Source organism: Rhinoraja longicauda, chromosome 33 (assembly GCF_053455715.1).
Source record: "Rhinoraja longicauda isolate Sanriku21f chromosome 33, sRhiLon1.1, whole genome shotgun sequence".
Taxonomy (NCBI): domain Eukaryota; kingdom Metazoa; phylum Chordata; class Chondrichthyes; order Rajiformes; family Arhynchobatidae; genus Rhinoraja; species Rhinoraja longicauda.
In genome coordinates this window covers 11,661,568-11,680,827 of record NC_135985.1, presented here as the reverse complement: position 1 = coordinate 11,680,827, position 19,260 = coordinate 11,661,568, and the positions used below count along the sequence as shown (strand labels likewise).

At 44.1% G+C, this 19,260-nt stretch overlaps 1 protein-coding gene across 5 annotated transcripts in view; it reads left to right on the top strand.

Moving 5' to 3' along the window:
* cgnl1 (cingulin-like 1) overlaps window positions 1-19,260 on the top strand; it is a 132,243-nt gene that overhangs the window by 64,517 nt on the left and 48,466 nt on the right. The gene's annotated exons all lie outside the window — the stretch shown is intronic.

The following is a 19,260-nucleotide window of genomic DNA, read 5'->3' as shown; positions in this document are numbered from 1 at the left end:
CCCACATGAAAAGTCTGGAGAAAATAAGAGAGAGGGAATGCCGGGGTTACTTAAAGTTAGTGAAATCAATATTCGTACCACTGGGTTGTAAGCTGCCCAAGCAAAATATGAGATGCTGTTCCTCTAAATTGTGTTTAGCCTCACACTGACCATGGAGGAAACCTAGCACAGAAAGGTCAGTGTGGAAGGGAATGGGAAGGAGAATTAAAGTGTTTAGCAACCGGGAGATCAGGTCGGTTCAGGCAGACCTTTTTTCCTCCTCCTTCGCATGCACACACACACACACACACACACACACACACGCACACACACGCACACACGCACGCACGCGCGCGCGCACGCGCACGCGCACGCGCACGCGCACGCGCACACACTGCTACATCTTAATTTTACCTAAATGGCCTCTTGGTTCACACTTGTGAACCCTGATAATCTACGTTTAATCCAATCTCCATAATGATGTTGTACCTGGGACTCAGCAGTGGACCAAGCTGCTCCTGCAATGGCGGGTGGTTGTGAATTGATGTGACCTGAATGATAGGAAGTCTCCTACTCCCACCGCAATCTCCAGCCGCCCACAGATTGATCAGGCTGCTGGAGGATCAACTGTGGGTGAGACACCAGGCTGGTACAACAGCTAATAGTGCAGGTACATGCACTAACGCTGCTGCCTCAATATTGCACTTTGTGAGCCCACTCTAACACAAGCAGTCCTCCAATTCATTCAGCCAGCCAGTTGTGAGGATGTACAAGCAGACGGGATTAGTTTAAGTAGGCATTGTGTTCGAGTCAGACATTGTGGGCTGTACTGAGTTGTACTGTTCTCTGCACTTTGATTCCACCAGCCTTCATTTCAAGGTCTGCGGAGAGCTCTCCTCACTCCACTGGCTCCGTGTCATGGGACCTGCAGCCCCGTTAGCAGAGCGTGTGTTGTGAAGTCTCAAGGGCAAGGAGAAAATAGGTGCAGAAAGTATTTTGTGGAGCCAGAGGAACACTGTTCTGAACACTGGAAAGAAACCTATTAGTCTGTCCTATCTGACATTTGCTGTTCGTTATAGGCAATTGTTAATGCACATGTTGGCAGAGGAATAGACTTTTAGTTGCTCTGTCTGAGATTCTCCACAATGCCCAACATTCAGTTCCGTGTGAATAACACTCAGTTCCGTGTGAACGTATTCAACAATTCAGAAAGGCTGAGGTTCCGTTCTAGGAAGCTCAGTGGAATGCTTGAGTGAGAAACTATTAGGATAAGGCTTCAGATTGAGAAGGGACTCCTGGACTGCTGGCACCTGTGTGTTATCTGTTACAAGAATGCTTCACACACGGGCGATGAAACGATCACCGATGCCCTAAGTGAGAATGTTACACAAGAGTCTTTTCCTGAACAACGTGTACTAGATAAGCCTTTGACAGAGATGAAATTCACCTTTTATCTCGAGCACTGGATGGGTGTGCTTGGGTTTATTACTTGTTTAGTATTAAGGACGAAAGACAAATTTCTACATCAAAGGTTCCTCATGAATAACGGAGGTCAAGCAAAGCAGACTAATGCATTGACATAAACATAGAACAGTACAGCACAGGAACAGGGCCTTCGACACAAAACGTCTGTGCTGAACAAGATGCCAAGTTAAACTAATCTCTGCCTGCATGTGATCCATGCCCCTCCATTCCCTGCATATCTATGTGTCTACTTAATCATAAGCCTCCTAAACATCCTTCAGAGTTTGGATAAAGACTACGCCGCTACTCCGCTGAGCGCAGGATGTTTTTCCAAATAGAATCAATAGACAATAAACAATAGACAATAGGTGCAGGAGGAGGCCATTCGGCCCTTCGAGCATGTGATCATGGCTGATCATTCTCAATCAGTACCCCATTCCTGCCTTCTCCCCATACCCCCTGACTCCGCTATCCTTAAGAGCTCTATCTAGCTCTCTCTTGAATGCATTCAGAGAATTGGCCTCCACTGCCTTCTGAGGCAGAGAATTCCACAGATTCACAACTCTCTGACTGAAAAAGTTTTTCCTCATCTCAGTTCTAAATGGCCTACCCCTTATTCTTAAACTGTGGCCCATTGTTCTGGACTCCCCCAACATTGGGACCATGTTTCCTGCCTCTAACGTGTCCAACCCCTTAATAATCTTATACGTTTAACTCAGTGCTAAAAGTGTTATTGTGGCATAATGTGGAGTGGTGCAGGTGACAGTGAAGCAGTGTTGGAGACCTTGTGCCAAACACTGCCCACTGTTTGTTCTCCCACAGCAAAGAATCTCTTCTCTCGGAGTGGAGAGGCTGCCAGCGAGGGCTGGTGTTCAGTATGAGGTGCTGCCTCTCCACACTGAGGCATGGGAGTCACCTGCACCCTGCCAATTGTTGGGGACTGTCGGCAGCTGCTCAGTGTGTGGATGGACCACCCATGTCCTAGGGCCTCTCTTGACACCTCCTGCTGGTTGTGATGGAAGTTGCTGTCTCCAACTCTTTGTTTGGTCCCTGAGTTCTCCCCAGCCCCGAGTTTGCTCTGTGGTACAAACTCATTGACCGATGAGCTGGTGTGGCATGCAGAAGTACCCAGTCAAGAGTTGGGCAAATAGCACCTTCAAGCTGCACAATGTGGGCGCAGTGTGTCTGAACCTGAAGGAGCTGCCACTGGCCACGTTCTCCATGCTGGCCAGAGTGCAGCTCAGGATGAGCAGCCACTCGCTTGCTGCAGTCCTTGGGCAATTCATTGCTGCCAGAGCCTGGAGGGCAGGGGTCTGCACCAGGGTCCACGCACAGCACAGTGTGGCCTGAGCTGCCATCATCTTCATCTGAAGTACCTTTGTCTCAGGGTGGAAACGTTAAATATTAGAGGGAATAGCTTTAAGTTGAGAGGGACGAAGTTTAACAGAGATGTGCGGGGTGTTTTTTTACTCAGTAACAGCCACCAGCACCTTCTAGCCTAGAAGGAACGCTCTTGACTTGTGAGTGTTTAGAATCCAGAACTTTGAACATGACAACGAATTGGTTTGTTGTTGGTGACAGCAAGCAGTGTATAAGGGGAAATAAGAACCATTTAATGCTATTGTGGTCAGTCAATGACTATGATTTTGATTCACCTCCTTAACTATTAGGATTATGATTCATGATGAAAAATACATGAATAAAATGGACAAAAAGACGTGTTTAAGAAAGCCACTAATTTACAGTGATGTTATCAAATCTTTTGTTGTCTTGAGAAAATTACTGCAAGTGATCTTACCAATAATGTCAGAATAGCTTAGTTTAATCTGTTAATTTAAATCGCAGATTTACAATTCCATCCTTTTGAAAGTAAATAGTCTTGCTTATTGAGTTGACATCAGTATTTTTTTGAATTGTCTGCTTCTTTGGCATTTTGCATCAGTTGTCACCATGAAGGACTCTGCATGTGATCACATGGGCTAATTTCATAACAAGCAGGGACTTGTAATAATGCCAATTCTAGGGATGAGGAGTTGGAAAAGCACACTGGGCTACAGTCCAACAAATCAGTGGGATGTACTAGTCTGCATCCAAGGGGTTTAAAGGTAGTGACTGCCAAGGCAATAGACTAATTTATTGAAATTTTCAAAACTCTTCAAGTTCCAGGAGAGTACTTGAAGATTGGAAAACAGCCAATGTGAATTGTGTAAGAAGGAACTGCAGATGCTGGTTTGAACCAAAGATGGACACACACAAAGCTGGAGTAATTCAGCGGGATAGACAGCATCTCTAGAGAAAAGGAACAGGTGACGTTTCGGGTTGAGACCCTTCTCCAGACTGAGAGTCAGGGGGAAAGGGAAACAAGAGATATAGACGGCGATATAGAGAGATATAGAACAAATGAATGAAAAATATGCAAAAAAGTAACGACAATAAAGGAAACAGGCCATTGTTAGCTGTGGGCTAGGTGAAATGGAGAAAGGCAGAATGGGCTGAGGTTTAAGAATAGGGAGGTTTTGTAGGGAGTAGGTAGATCATGAAGGTGGACAATAGGATCTATTGGTAGAAACCTGGAAGAGTTGCTACTCTGGTGACTTTCAGGTGCTTCTTATAGTTTGGAATTTTCATGATTCCCTCATGATTCCTTTCGCATGGGAACTTGCAGCTTTCAAGTGTGACACACCCATGTTTTTGCATATTTAGTGAGGGCAGAATGACTGGATGGATACGTTGATCCCAAGGGAATTTTTGCAATGCACAATGGGAAAGAATCTGCAAAGCAGGCTGTTTAAACAAAGATTGCTTTAGTTAATGATTCACTCCATGGCTGTTGATGATAAATGGAACCCATGACCTTGACTGGACTAGAACAAGACTATGATGAAATATTCCCAACCCAAACTTATAATGAAGGTGACAAGTTAAGGTCATTTAACCCCAAACTTTCCAAGTCTCTACTCCTAAAAAAACATAAGTTAATGTCCTTTCTAAAATCCATAAATGTACTTATAAATGTAGGAGCGTAAGATAAACATTTCTTCTCCAGATAGTCTAAATGTTGAGACTTCACAGAGCCTCTTGTCCAGAGTAGGCGAATTGAGAACCAGAGAACATAGGTTCATGGGGTACGAGGGGAAAGATTTAATACGAACCTGAGAGGTAACTCTTTAGCACAAAGGGTGGAGGTGCATGGAATGAGCTGCTGGAGGAGAGAGGTTCGGCAGGTACTATCACAACATTTATGGTACATGGATTGGACAGGTTTAGGTGTGGGCAAATGAAGGCAGGTGGGACTAGTGTAGATGGGGCATGTTGGTTGGTGTGGGTGAGTTGGGACGAAGGGCCTGTTTCCATGCTGTATGACTCTATTCAGAGATTACTGCAAACCGATTTTACACGCGGCAGAAGATGCCCGCAGCACCTGGCAAATCCATCCCGCCGGTCTCTCAAATGCTTGGTCCTATGCTGGGGCAGCACACAATTTGGATGTTCGTAACCTTGAGATGACTTGTACTCGTGATACTGTATGCAGGGCTTGTTGATTCCGGCACCATCTCCAATACTGTCTCTTAGAGTCATACAGCATAGAGTACAGATCATTGACCCTTCACGTCCACACTGATGCTAATAATATTAATTCCATATCCACCACTTGACCTGTAGTCTTCAATGCCCAGGCGGTCAAGCGCTCATCGAGACACCACTGAAATGCTGATAGTGACTATGTTTCAGCCGCTCTCTTGGGCAGGGTATTCCAGGTACTTACTACTCTCTGATTGAAGAAAAGTCCTCCTCAGTTGCCCTCCAATTTTCTTGTCCTTTACTCTAAATCTAAATCCTCTTAGAGTTATTCACCTCTGGTCTGGAGAAAAAAATCCTGCAAACCTCTCCTCAGAATTTCATGTAATTCAAACATGTCCCCTCTTAATCTCCCAAGTTCCATGGACAAACAGACCTAGCTTCTCCATTCTTTGCTGATAACTAAAATGCTCCATCCCAGGCAACATACTTGTGATTCTTCTTGTAACTTGTCCAACGCTATGACATTCTGCCTATATTGTGACGTGCAGTACTCCAGCTGAATTCTGACAGATAGATAGATACTTTATTGCCACATGTGACATGGCACAGCTTTGCTTATAAAGTTGAAACATAACCCATTCCTTCTATCCAGAGATGCTGCCTGTCCTGCTGAGTTACTGCAGCATTTTGTGTCTATCTTCAGTGTAAACCAGCATCTGTAGTTCCCTTCACCACCTCTCTGTTTTGTTCAGTTCCCTGACTAATGAAGGTCAGTATCCCATACGTCTTATTCAGCTCTCCCTAGATACCATGCTCCTCTGGACCAATCTCCCATGTTGGATCTTATCAATAGTCCTACTAAAGTATCCGCTTTCTGTTTCTTCTGCTTTCAGTATTTGTTTTTGAGGGGATTCAGCCTTGCTAGGTACTGGATTGCCTTTCTTACTTCCCAACTCCTGCACCAAAAACTCCTGCAGAGTCAAAGAGCCCTTGCCATCCAACATTGTCCAGCTTCACTTGTCCAGAACAATTACCTTCACCAATCCACCCCTGGTGCATTATCTTCTCCCTTGAGGTTGCAAGAGGAATATACATTTTTTTATGAGGCTTTAAAGAATTTAAGTCTCAGAATATTGACTCTCTGCAGATGTGTCCATCCAAGAAGCAGTGCGGTTCCCATGGAGACTGGAGACTGGAACTCTGGACACTATCAAAAGCACAGAGTTTATGTGCTGCCTGCAGTCAATCAGCATTGAATGTACAATAATTGTAATTCATTTGCCCATTTTTGGGCCAATTGTCTTCTCAGTAACTGCCTGGACCCATTGTATAATAAATGGAAGAAATTTGACGCCCTACAATGGTCATTCCAGATTTTCACCTTCGGAGGTCAAATTTGGCAGCGATCAGACATTTAAGATTCTCCCATAGGACACACTTGCTTCGAAACCTCTGTTCTGCAGAAACCCATTACCAAATGCTGATAAAACTTTGATGTTCTTTGTCATCAGATTTGGGAAACCTGTTTTTAAAAATGTGCAGCATATTATTCAACAAATATTTTATCAGGCCATTCGGATATGAATATTTTTTTAACTGAAATGGAAAATGATGACTCATTATTACTTTTTAAAAAAAACATAAGAAATTTCAAAACAGAAATGTAAAAACCTGACACTTTTTCCCATGGCTCAGGACCAGCAATTGGTCTCACTGGAAACAAATCTGCTTGTGATGCTATCTGCTCTGCCTTGGCCTCCATTCACATCCCCATGTCCATAAGACAATGCTGTCAAGAAGGTGTATTTGAAAGGGTGCTGTATTGCGAGCGACTGGTATCACGCATGTTTTTGTTTAGCTGATAGATTATTTTTGATGAACCTTTAGCTGCAATAGATGTGATCTATTCATTTCGAGATGTGACGTCTTTCATTTCACTGCACATCGTGTATGTGTATGTGACAAATAAATTTGACTTGACTTGACTTGATCATTGTAATTATCCATCAATTCAGTGAGCAAAAGGACCACAAAGTGCTAGAGTAACTCAGCGGGTCAGGCAGCATCTCTGGAGAACATGGATAGGTGACGTCTCGGGTCGGGACCCTTCTTCAGACCCGACCCGACCCGAAAAGTCACCCATCCATGTTCTTCAGAGATGCTGCCTGACCCGCTGAGTTACTCCAACACTTTGTGTCCTTTTGTGTAAACCAGCATCTGCAGTTCCTTGTTTCTACGTTTCAGTGAGGAAGTACAGCCGGCATTTTGTGTCGTTCGTGAACATCATCCTTTCACAAAGAGGCAACCTTTCTGTTCAGAGGATAGGTTGATGATCTATTGTTACAGAAATATTGGGTGTGGACAGCCACTGGTAAATAATAATGCACACTGTAATTGTACAAGGACCTGAGGGCCATATTGTTCATTTGATTCTGATTGATCTCAGTGTCAGAAAGTTCATCATTGGTTTGCACGGTAAAAGTCCCTGTCACAGTATTAGCATTTGTAGTTATGTTTTGGGTTAGTCGATATACAGAGCTTTAAATAGGCCAAGTGGTATTCTTTACTGAAGTCAATGTATTTGGAATTTCAGAGCTGCTTCAATTGAAAATGGTGTTCTATATTAAGCCGATGTTCAGGAAGACTGCCTCATTAATAATGTGAGAGGAATTCATGACTGCACAGGAAACAGACCAACAATTCTAGTTATTCATGTTTGCATATTGTGGAATTGTTTAAATGCACCCACCCTACCTGGCAAAGTGTGATCAGGAGACTGCATTATCAGGCAATGTGGTTGAACAGAGTCTTGCTCAGCCATGACTGATAAAAGAGCTATGTGTGTGGGGATCCCAGTGAAAATACTTATTTATACTCTTCCCCACTTCACTATGTTCTCCACAGTTGCTGCCTAACCAGCTGAGTTATTCCAGCCAGTGTGACACTGTGATCTGGTGTACAATGAGGAGAAAGTCCTTTAATGCAGGTGTCAGAGAGACAAGTAGCAGGAGCACATATGTCAAAGAATGTTTGTTGAAATATTTAAGGTGAGAGGGGAAAGATTAAAGGAGATGTGTGAGACAAGAGTGTAGCGCGTGGTGGGAAACTGGAACACACTGCCAGGGATGGTCATGGGAACAGGTGCAATAGTGGTATTTAAGAAGCTTTAAGAAAGGCACATGGATATGCAGGGAATGGAGAGATATAGATCATAAATTTTGTTTCTCTTTCCATTTTCAGGTCAATGACTTCATCAGAACTGAAAAAAATGTAGCAAAACAGGTTTTGAGGTGCAGAGTGAGGGAGCAGGGAGGAGAGGTGAAGGGGTAATGTCTGTGACAAGGTGAATCACACTGCAGCCTTGATGCCTTGCCCTCCACCTTGTTGTCCAGTGCCACTTTTTTTTTTAAGGTGGACACAAAATGCTGGAGTAACTCAGCGGGTCAGGCAGCATCTCGGGAGAGAAGGAATCCGTCGAGACCCTTATTCAGACTGATGTCAGGGGAGGGGACAGATATGCAAATCATATAACATTCAGATAGTTGGGGAAGATGAACTAGAAGGTGACACCAGAAGTGACATAATTAAGGTGCAGCAATTTCTTAAAAAGGAGCTGCATTCTGTAAAGTCCGTCAAACCGGTCGATCGTACATTCCTAGAGAGACAGTTTGGTTTTACTAAAGCTGAATTCTATGGTGCGCACTTGTTTTCATTAACTGGAAATACTGCTATTCATACGTGAAGACATGGTTGGGATATTTCTTGATTAAAATATGTTACAGATTTGTAAACCGATGTAACAACAATGCACTGAATTCCGTTTCTGTTGAAACAGAAATTCTGTTAGGAAGAAAAGGAAGTACTTGTATTTACATAATGCTTTTCACACCGTCCAGATATGTTGAAGCACTTTAAAGCCAATTAGAATATTTGTGTGTACACTGTTAGACAACATGATCATCCCAAAATACTGCAAGTGCCAAGCTCCAAGATACAACAAACTAACTGAGAGGCAGTCAATTGGTGTACCGTTTGAGAGGGAAAATGTTGGTTATTATCACACAGTTCTTGTTCAAGAGGGGAGTATCTTTCTCACTAACAAGAAGGGTTGCCGATTTCCTCACTCCCAAATACGGGAGAAGGTAAAGTGGGCGGCCGCCATTGGTGGAGCGGGAGCACATGGCCTCTGGCTGGGTGAGGTCACTTGGGGCGCGGGGCGGTGACGTCACCCTTTGTCCCTTATTTGGGAGTTGGCAACCCTACTCATACAGGACAAGAGCGGTCCAGTACGGGACAAACTAATTTAGCCCAAAATACGGGATGTCCCGGCTGATACGGGACAGTTGGCAACCCTACTAACAAGGGAGGTTGGAGCAGTTTTAACATTTTGGGAGAGGTTGAAGCCAGGGATTGGTATATTGAGCAATATTCCACATTCTTTAATGCCATTCGTAGCCGAGGTTGGCAGCATTAACAGATATATGAATGTAGTAATAAGTAATGCTAATTGGATGGAATATAGTACCAAATGTATTGAACTAACACTGGGAAACTGCAGGAAAGAGATTTGGTATTTTGCCCAGAGTTTTCAAGGAGGTTGAAGGAACAAAACTCTGCTTTCTTCTTTTTTTCTTAAGCTGCTTGAACTTGTCAAAGTGTTGTGACAGCAGTGGAGTTTGGATTCTGAAGGGCTGATTCAGTACCCCAGTGCTCAGTGAACACTTTAAAGTGGGAACATTTCAAACCGGTTGGTTTATTTTCTGTTTTTTAAAAATGTAAGCACTTTTTATATTTATCAAATGAACTTTGCTGGATTTAGTTAGCTTATCTGACTTTTGCCGCGCAGTCAATGTAGACTATTGGCACATTCACGTTCTCTGGGATATCGGATGCGGTCCTCCATTCGGGACCCTGTCTCTGAGTGCCCGCTGCATCTAAAGTAACCATCTCCTGCTAAGAGAGAACTAGGAAACAGAATGCCAGTGTCCTACATATTCGTGGACAGTCACAAACTGCATCACTTGGTTGAATTATAAGAGGTGAGCTAACTATCCAGCAAAGTCCATTCAATAAATATAAGAACTGCTTAAATTTAAAAACCCAGAAAATAAACCAACATTTTTTAAATCAACACGGCAGCAAGATGGTGCTGCTGCCCTGCAGCACCAGAGACCCGAGCTCGATCCTGACCACGGATGCTATCTGTACCTAGTTTGTACGTTCTCCCTGTGACCGCGTGGGCTTTCTCCGGGTGCTCCAGTTTCCTCCCACACTCCAAAGACGCACAGGTATGTAGGTTAATTGGCTTCTGTAAAAAAGACTGTAAGTTGTCCGTGGTGTGTAGGATAGTGTTAGTATACGGGGTGATCACTGGTCGGCATGGACTTGGTGGGCTGAAGGGCCTGTTTCCACATGCCATCTTTCAAGTCTAAAGGTAAAGTAAAGGGTCTGAAGCCCTTTCTGCACCACACACTTGGACACTTGGACACCTGGGGACATGCTCATTCCCTTGGAGATCTTCCCCATTAAAACCCCACCTTTCCTCACTGCAGTTTCTCTTTCCTTCGCTCTCCCCTCTCCTTCTCTTTTGCCCTTGTCTAGGCTTAAGCTCAGGGGTGACCGCGCTTTTGCGGTTGCAGCTCCTAGACTGTGGAACAGCATCCCTCTCCCCATCAGAACTGCCCCCTCCAACGACTCCTTTAAGTCCAGGCTCAAAACCTATTTCTACTCCCTAGTTTGAGGCCCTCTGAGGGGGCGCTGTGAACTGTTTATGTATGTGCTGTTATGTTTGTGTGCCATTGTATGTTCGTTCTTAGTACCTGAACTGATGTACAGCACTTTGGTCAACGTGGGTTGTTTTTAAATGTGCTAACAAATAAAATTGACTTGACTTGACTTAACTTGACCTCTTACTCTGGCTCTCTATCCACTCTCTCTCCTACGCATGGAATCCTGGGCTCCATGTCTATCCCTCCTGCCTCTCCTGGTAGATTACACTGTAGGATGGTGCTGGAAAAGCCCCGGCCCACAAAATAATCAAGAGAACTTTCACAGTTGAAGCATGGCATCTGAATTAACCGACGATCAGAATGACACATTCAGAAACAATTGAAAACATTTCAAAATTATTAAAAATTGATAAAGCTTTTTTTTTCATTGAAAAGGTATTAGAAACTTCAAAAAAATTAAATTAAATAATTCGAAGCATTCAGCATAAAAATAAACAATGAGGGAGTTTAGTTTACATGGAAACAGGCCCTTTGGCCCACCAAGTCAATGCCAACCATCGATCACCTGTTCACACTAATGCTATGTTATCCCACTTTCGCATCCACTCCCGACCCAGTTGAGGCTATTTATAAAGGCCATATCTTTGGGATGTCGGAGGAAACCGAGGCACCTGGGCGGGGGAAAGCCGTGCGGTCACAGGGAGAATGTGCAAACTCCACACACAGTCAGGATTGGACCCGGGTCACTGGTGTTTGAGGCAGCAGCTTTACCAGCTGTGCCACCGTACCACACGCATGCTTAAACCATCCGGAGGCCAGGGGAGGTGATTTCCCAACACCAGGTCTCAGAGACGCGGGACTGCTGCATCTTCACACGTCCCTGCTGAACCCCGGGGTGGATATGCAGATGCGGAAATCCCACATTTTCTGTGATTCATACAGGGAAATGCCGTAACTTGCATGTGGAGTGACAGGTATTGTTCTGGAGAATACAGCCCATGGACGGAACTGCTGCCTGGTCAATGGATTTAAACAAATGACTGTAAACATTGAAAAACAGAAACATTAAAAAACAAAACTGTAAGTGAGTCACAACCTGAAAGAACGACCAGCTGACGTGTTGGATTTGTTGCTCTGGAGTTGATTGTTGTCTGCTAAAACCTTTAACCAAAATATTGGATGCCAAAAACAGAATCTGATGTATATATGTGAAATACTAATCAGTGGTGACCCTAAGAATCAGTTTTAAAAGCAGTTTTATCATTCTTTTGTTTAAAAAGCAGACTATTTTTCTGGTGAATGGGTGTCCCAGGCATTCTTTTATCAGTGCAGAAGATTATTATAACTTGGATAGTTCCAACATTCCCTTTGGAGAGCTGCCAAAGCTAGATGTCTGTGTAATATTCTATAGGAGTTTGCTGGGGTATGAGCATGTTACTTTTGGCAACAGCTTGGGATTGAGATTGTTTTGGTTGTAGAAGGAGGGTTGTGAGCTGGTGGGTGTGAAAGAGATAAAGTGTGGAATCTTGGCAAGGAATATTCCTACAAGCAGTTGTTTCTATGAAAGTTTGCTTTTGTTGGTTTCTAATCTTCCTGATGTGATGCTGTGTCTGGCATGGAAGAGGAGAACAAATCACAGCTGATACCCTAATCTCGGAAAGAGTAAAAGCCGACGAGCTCTCTGATATGGTTTCAAACAGAACCTCTCCCTCTTGCAGCAGGATAAGAGTTCATCCATTGTTCGTTTCCTCTGTTGGTTCTCGCCTATATATTTAACCGTTGATTTACCAGTGCCCAAGGGTAACTATTTCAACTGTAAAAGTGTGTTGCAGTGGAAATGAACAAAACTCCCATTGAGTGAAGAAGAAGCCTGACCTTAATTTGAACCACTTGCTGAGGACCAAGTCATTCAGCCTGAACTATTTTTATACTTGTTACCATTAAACAAAATTACAATAAAGTGATTGTAGAGATATGGTTTCAGTTTTCGTCACTATTTATTATATTCACTCTATTGGCAAACTTCTCTCCTGCCTCAGGGCCCCTCTCACCTGCCCGGCTCACATGGGGTAACTATTTCATGTCCCACCCAACATCTCCTATATCATCCCAGCCTGTTGAAATGCTACATTCCCTTGGAGAATAAAACTCCACCTCTCCTCACTGCATTTTTTGCTGCTCTAATATCTCTCTTTAATATCTCTCTCACTCTAATATCTCTCTTTAATATCTCTCTCACTCTAATATCTCATTCGCTCTAATATCTCTCTCACTCTAATATCTCATTCACTCTAATATCTCATTCGCTCTAATATCTCTCTCACTCTAATATCTCATTCCCTCTAATATCCCATTTGCTCTAACATCTCTCACTCTAATATCTCTCACTCTACTATCTCTCTCACTCACCCCACCTTGTATTAATTAGACATCATCTTTGAGATGCTTTTTATTTGCTTCATTGAACCCTTCACGACCCAGCCCCACTATTTCCTTTTCCCTTGCAATCTATCTTTGCAGTCAATTGCAGGTTGAATCTGAAGATCAGAGTGCTTGAGGAACTCAACGGGTCAGACAACATCTGTGGAGAGAGTGACGATGTTTTGGGTCGATCTGAAGCGCCACCTGTCTGTTCCCTCCACATGCTGCTTGACCCATTGAGTTTAGTTTGGAGGTGGGGAAACAGGCCCTTCGGCCCCCTGAGCCCATGCCAACCAACGATTACCTGTTCACACTAGTTCTATTCCACACACTAGGGTCAATTTACAGAAGCCAATTAACCTACAAACCTGCACGTCTTTGGAATGTGACTGGAAACCCGGAGAAAATCCATGTGGACACGGAGAATGTACAGACTCCGTACAAACAGCACCCGTGGTCAGGAATGAACCCGGGTCTCTGGTGCTGTTAGGCAGCAACTCTACCACGCACCACCGTGCTGTCATTGAGGCCCTTCCTGTGTCTCTCTTCTTTATTCTAAAGATGTTCTGTTTTCAAGGCAATTACCATCCTTCTAATGAACTTTGATATTGAAGTTCAGAATTACTCTGAATTTTCCTCCACTTAACCTGGTTAAATGTGGATTGCTGTCTGTGTCTCACTGGATCACATCGTCCTTGGTGTGTAAAGGCTCAGCTTCTCCCAAGGCAGGCTCTTCCCTTAATCACAAATGCCATGGTCCTCAGCCCTGAAAACACTGCTTGCCTCTTTGCGTCTCCCAGCCTCACATTACAGTGAAGCCATGCTCCCTGTACTTTAGAGCTGAAAATCTTCATTTGCTCTTTTTTTGTTGGCATCCCTGATCATTGTCAAGCTGCGTTGTGCAAAGCCCGCTACATCTCGTATATTGTTGAACGGCAGTGCAGTTTAAACTAGTGTTTCTACGGGAAAATATTCCGTCTCAAATCTTCTGTGGCCTATTTCTGCAACACCCTGTGTCCTTTCAAGGTCACACTGTTCCTTGGCCATTGACCGCTTCCAGTTTGCCAAATCCTCTCATCTCATTCCTTTAAAGTGCTGTGCATTCAAATAAAGACCTTGAGCTTTGATGTTTTTACATTTTTCACTCCAGTCTTCTTTCTGTTGCACACTTTCACTTATATTGATTGTCATTCTCTCCCTCTCTATCCTGCACCACTCTCTCATTCTTCTTAATCTATTAAACATATTTCCACTTAAGCCCTACCCATTTCCACAGCCGTCTTAATACAATTTACCAGGACACTGCTCCCTGAACAGTTCAGATGCAGCCCATCTCAACACAACAGCTCCTTCCAACCCATGAATCAAGATCCACCTCTCCCACACCAAGCTTTGATCCACATCCTATTTACTTTCTGCAAATTTGCATGTGGTTATCACCCTTGGGGTGACACGAGTCTGCAGATGCTGAACTCTTGAGTAGGGCGGCACGGTGGCGCAGCGGTAGAGTTGCTGCCTTACAGCGAATGCAGCGCCGGAGACTCGGGTTCGATCCTGACTACGGGTGCTGTACTGTACGGCGTTTGTACGTTCTCCCTGTGACCTGCGTGGCTTTTCTCCGGGATCTCCGGTTTCCTCCCACACTCCAAAGACGTACAGGTTTGTAGGTTGATTGGCTGGGCAAATGTAAAAAAATAATAATAAATCTTTCTTAGTGGGTGTAGGATAGTGTTAATGTGCGGGGATCGCTAGGTGGCGCGGACCCGGTGGGCCGAAGGGCCTGTTTCTGCGCTGTATCTCTAAAATCTAAATCTAAAGAAGAAACGATTGGAGGAACTCAGTGGGTCAGGAGGCATCTGTGGAGGGAAATGGACGGATGACCCACTGGGTCCGGTCCCTTTTTCAGAATGAACTCGCAGAAGGGTCCTTTTTCAGAAGAACTCGCCTGGCCCTTTGGTTTCCACCAGCAGTTGTTTTAAAAATCACCTTTGTTCTGCTTTTCAATTTTGCCCAGAACTGCACATAATTCCTCAGCAGAGTGTCCTTCCTGGTTCTACTTATATTGTTGGTTGCCACATGGATCATGGCAACTGTTAAAGATGGAATCTGTATCTGGTGTAGAGTAGAGTGGGGGACTCAGCACCCACAGCCTTGAGATGACCCTGTTCTGATGGTCAGTGAATAGGAAGTGTTGTTGCCAAGTTATACTGATTGAGTTCTGGTGAGGAAGTCAAAGCTCCAATGAATGGCATGGGGACGAACAGAGACTTATTTCTTCAAATTTGATGATAAGTTTAGAGGAAACAATGGTGTTGAATGCTGAGCTGTAGTTAATTGGCGATAGCCTGATGCGTGAGTTTAGTTTAGTTTAGAGATACAGCGTGGAAACAGGCCCTTCGGCCCACCGAGTCCGCACCGACCAGTGATCCCCGCACACTAACACTATCCTACACACACTAGAGACAATTTACACATACACAAAGCCAATTAACCTACAAACCTGTACGTCTTTGGAGTGTGGGAGGAAACCGAAGATCTCGGAGAAAGCCCTCGCAGGTCACGGGGAGAACGTACAAACTCCGTACAGACAGCGCAGGTAGTCAGGATTGAACCCGGGTCTCTGGCGCTGTAAGGCAGCAACTCTACCGCTGCACCACCGTGGCTGTTCTTGTTGTTCTAGTGGTCCAATGCAGAGTGGAGACCAAGCAGGATCTGATCTGCTGTTGTTCTGATGTGGTGGTTGACGAACTGTGGTGGGTCCAGGTCCACACAACGTAGGGGTTAAGACATCCTTAACCCTGGCACCAGGCAGTCAACACAGCTTCAAGACTTAGTCTGTTGCCTGGAATGTGCTATCCCCCATTACATTTATTTTCTCCGTACATTTGAATGCTGACTTGTGCCATGGAGAATGTGTACATCCCCTCCCTTATCCATACAGGGAACAAGAACCTTGTATCTCTCAGCCAGGGGCAGGGTCTGAGGGGCAGGGTCTGGGGCACCTTGCCAGGGACAGGGTCTGAGGCACCTTGGGAACTCTACCCTGCAACCCACTGCCAGTCACACCATCACTCTCCTGCAGTCACACCATCATTCTCCTGCATTCACACCATCACTCTCCTGCATTCACACCATCATTCTCCTGCAGTCACACCATCATTCTCCTGCAGTCACACCATCATTCTCCTGCAGTCACGCCATCATTCTCCTGCAGTCACACCATCATTCTCCTGCAGTCACACCATCATTCTCCTGCAGTCACACCATCATTCTCCTGCAGTCACACCATCATTCTCCTGCAGTCACACCAGTCAGACCTGAAACATCGCCTATCCATGCTCTTCAGAGATACTGCCTGACCCGCTGAATTACCCCAGCACTTTGTTTCCTTTAGTGCATTAACCAGCACCTGCAGTTCTTTGTTTCTGTCACTTGCTGCAGATGTTGTTACTGTTTACCACGAGGGGGTTCACCAAGTCACACATGTTGCAACTACAACAAAACTGGTGAACTCAATCAAATAATTTATAAAGAGTAGGGGGCCACAGTTTAAGAATAAGGGGTAGGTCATTTAGAACGGAGATGAGGAAAAACTTTTTCAGTCAGAGTTGTAAATCTGTAGAATTCTCTGCCTCAGAAGGCAGTGGAGGCCAATTCTCTGAATGCATTCAAGAGAGAGCTAGATAGAGTTCTTAAGGATAGCGGAGTCAGGGGTATGGGGAGAAGGCAGGAACGGGGTACTGATTGAGAATGATCAGCCTTGATCACATTGAATGGCGGTGTTGGCTCGAAGGGCCGAATGGCCTCCTCCTGCACCTATTGTCTATTGTCTATACAACACCTCACCGTTTTGGTTCTGATTAATTGGTTGGATTGATTAGATTAATTGATTTGAATTGGACTTTGCCACTTTAAATATGCACTCCTTATCCTTACCGAAGTATCCTGATTTAAATTTCTTGGAATAATCAGAAAGGACAGAGAGAAAAATATAAAATAAAAATATCCAACAATCTCCTTCAAGCTGCCCCGTGACCCAATAGTCTCAGTCAGAGATAGGGCAATTGGGGATGGCTGATAAACAAAGGCCTTGCCAAAGAGGGCCATGATGAATAAACTATCTGTGGCATTCTTACAGCGCAGGTAATCCATGCTCCTGTCACCTTTATTGTTTTGAATGGCAACTTTTATTCAAGGCAAGTGTGTGCTTTTATTGTCCACCTGTCTGTATTGTGTGGGGACTGAGAGTCCCATTTGTTCCTGTGGTAACTGTTTTCATCTTGATCTTTCTTGGCCTTCAAACAATCAAAGACCGAAGGCATTTCTGCATTTTAGTGCTTCAAAGAAATTTGTGTCATTTATTCATTTTCAAATGTTGAAACTCCTTTTTCCCTTCTGCATTTTCACGTGCATTGACAGAACTCAACTAATGTAAGTGCTGAACATTAAAAGCCCACCTGTCTTTCCCACAGTGCACCTGCCTTGCGGCCTCAGATGACAGCAAGGTATTTTAAACATTTGAAGTATGTTATGATTAGGTACAGGAAATATAGTGCACGTATTTCTCTCCAAACTCTGTGGAGGATAGACGGAGAATGATTACAATTGCATGACCCTGATAATTTGTTCTGGGATAGTTCACTATTTCTTCTGTAAATATATTTAATCACTTCCAAATATGAAAAGAGCCAGGCCATAATATCATTTTACAGCTTAACAAGCTGCCAGAGCAATCAAATGTTGATCTGATCAAGATCTTTTATTGGTAGTTGTCAGTCCTGTGGTAAGGTAAATATCAATGCAAGCTTGTGCTGTTCATGATGTTGGATGTCATGCATGTTCATTGAGGAGCACTCAGCAGGTCAGGCAGTGGCTGTGAAAGGAAAAACAAAGTTAATGTTTCAGTTAAGTAACCTGATTTGCAATATCTGCAATTTTCTTTGGTCACATCTATTTGTTTTGATTTTGCTACGATGCAGTCAAGCTTTTGCTGTACCAAATGTGTTTTGGGTTGATGGCTTTAAGGGACCTTCTTTGATATTGAGGGAAAGTACACAGATGAATAATCGATCATAAATCCAACTGCAGAGCTTTAGGTAAAGGGTGAACAGTGCACATTGAGAGCAGCTCGGCACTTGGTTAGAACTGATTTATCAGTGTACAAGAACACAAGGCAACAGGAGAAAGAGTAGATCACTCAGCACCACAAGCCTGCCCCACCATTCAATACAATCAAAGATATACATAAAATGCTGGAGTAACTCAGTGGGACAGGCAGCATCTCTGGAATGGGTGATGTTTCGTGGTCAAGACCTTTCTTCAGATTGAGTCTGGGGGGAGGGAGATACAGAGATAAGGAAGTGTCAGGTGTGAAAACGAGACAAAAGAGATGGAGATCAAGGAACACGTAGAATAGATTATTGTTAGCTAGGAGAAGGGTAACAACTGCCCTGGCGAACAATGGAGGACCCGGCGTGGGGGGTCCACCATGAAGAGCAATGGAGGACCCGGCGGGGGGACGACCGCCATGAAGAGCAATGGAGGACCCGGCCGGGGGGGGGTCCACCATGAGAGACGGTGGGAGAACAAAGGGGGACCTGGTGTGGGGAGGGGGGCACTGTAGTTTAGAATCCTCTGCCCAGGGGATAAGTCTGCGTTCGTTTGTTCGTTTGTTCATTCCGGTTTAGGCACTGTGCACACGGCAGCCAGCCAACAGTTGCTTATTCTTTTCTTTTCTTTTCACTTTTAATTTCAGGTTTTTGTGTACTGTGTGTGTTGTGACTGTCGGCTCACCAATTTCCCTCCGGGGATGAATAACGTTTATCGTATCGTGTTGTAAATGGACATTTTACATAGAGTATGGTAACATCTGATGAGTCATTTTGAATCTGAGTTATACAATTTGACAATTGAATTATTCTTCATCAGCGACATGTATTATGAATCCATTCCGACTGCTGAAGGAAGTTTTATTGATGGTGATAGCGTGTAATTAATAGTTTGGGTAATGTTTACAATACAAACATGTACGGAAAGAGTAGGGGGTGAATATTCCATCACCAACTATAAACCAGGCAGAGAAGCTAGTTAGAAAAGCCATTTAATGTTAATTTAATGGTTTCTTTTCTTTTGTTTGTCTACGTTG